This window comes from Ovis canadensis, chromosome 17 (genome assembly GCF_042477335.2).
Source record: "Ovis canadensis isolate MfBH-ARS-UI-01 breed Bighorn chromosome 17, ARS-UI_OviCan_v2, whole genome shotgun sequence".
Classification (NCBI taxonomy): Eukaryota; Metazoa; Chordata; class Mammalia; order Artiodactyla; family Bovidae; genus Ovis; species Ovis canadensis.
The window spans coordinates 11,589,251-11,590,727 of record NC_091261.1 but is presented as its reverse complement, the minus strand read 5'-3'; the positions used below and the strand labels follow the sequence as shown (position 1 = coordinate 11,590,727).

General features: G+C 38.1%; 1 pseudogene; it reads right to left on the bottom strand.

Moving 5' to 3' along the window:
* Window positions 1-1,098: 1,098 nt before the first annotated feature.
* Window positions 1,099-1,240, bottom strand: LOC138422987 (U2 spliceosomal RNA; annotated as a pseudogene).
* Window positions 1,241-1,477: the final 237 nt, after the last annotated feature.

Sequence of the window (1,477 nt, the reverse complement as noted above, 5' to 3'; positions counted from 1 at the left end):
TCTTGAGATCTATACTCTGTGCTCAAGATCTATACTTCCAGCATTAAGAAGCACATGCTGCCCTTTATGTTATCAACTCCTCTGAAATATTGTGTAATATTTCTGTTGCATCTATTGTACAGGTATGCATGTCACATGTCAAATAGCAAATGATAATCTAATTTTGAAATGTTACCACCGTGTAGGCAATCATCTATACTTGCCCTGTGACTTCTGCATCCACTACTCACCTGTGAACATTTTAAAATCTTCATCCCTCCCATCGATTCATTAAACATGCTCTAGCCAAGGTCACACAATTTTTCTTTCAAAATCCGAAGAACAGCATTTGGGTTAAGGTTATGGAACAAACACTTTTCTCACTCCCTTCCTGCAAGGTAATTCTTGAGATGACATAAAGACATTTCATAAAGGATAACTCTACACCTTCATTAAGAAATGAAAAAGAAAAAGTGAAAGTGAAATGGCTCAGTCATGCCCAACTTTTTGCAACCGCATGGACTGTAGCCTACCAGGCTCCTCTGTCCATGGAATTTTCTAGGCAAGAGTATTGGAATGGGTTGCCATCTCCTTCTCCAATTAAGAAATGAGAAAGGGTAAAATAAATTGGAAAATTTGAAAAATTTCTGAAAAGTTAAGAGCAAATTGGTGGAACAGAAAAATAACAGATATAAAGAAATAAGGATCAAAATCTACACAGAAAAACTACTAGAGATTTCAATGATATCTCAAAGTAAATAATTGAAAAGGTGTTCTAACAGCTTTCTCTCTGTTGTCCCTCCTCCTCTCCCACTAAGCAAATCAGCACTGTTTACATACAGGTGAATCCCTGAGAGCTGCTCTCTAAAACATGAAGCTAATTTTCTCAGGAGTGTGTGTCTGTGTGTCTGTGTGTGTGCACACGCGCACACACGCACACGCTCAGTCACTCAGTCGTGTCCGACTCTTTGAGACCCTATGGACCGTAGCCCACCGGGCTCCTTTATTCATGGGATTCTCCAGGCAAGAATACTGGGTGGGTTGCCATTTCTTTCTCCAAGCTTACCCGTAGAAACGTCAATGCTCAGTCTTATTTTTAAAACAGTATTTTTCCCCTAAAGGAGGTGCAACATTCCTGGAAGTACTGCAGTACCAGGTTGATGCATGAAGTGGACAGAGAAAGCTCCTATTCCAACCCCTAGTTCCAAAAATCCATTTAATTTCTCAGGAATAATGGGTCTCATCACAAGAAAAAAGAAATGTGCAACTATGTGCAGTGATGATGTTAACTGAGCTTATTTATGGAAATTATTTCATGATGTATACAAACACTGAATCATTGTATTATATACCTGAAACAAATATATTGTGTGTCAATTATACCTCAATAAAAAGACTATCAGGGTCTAATTTATGTTAACATCGAGATAATGATATAATTACCAAAAACTCCTAACACTAATAAAACATTGCTATGTGCCAGGCCCTGTTCTATGTA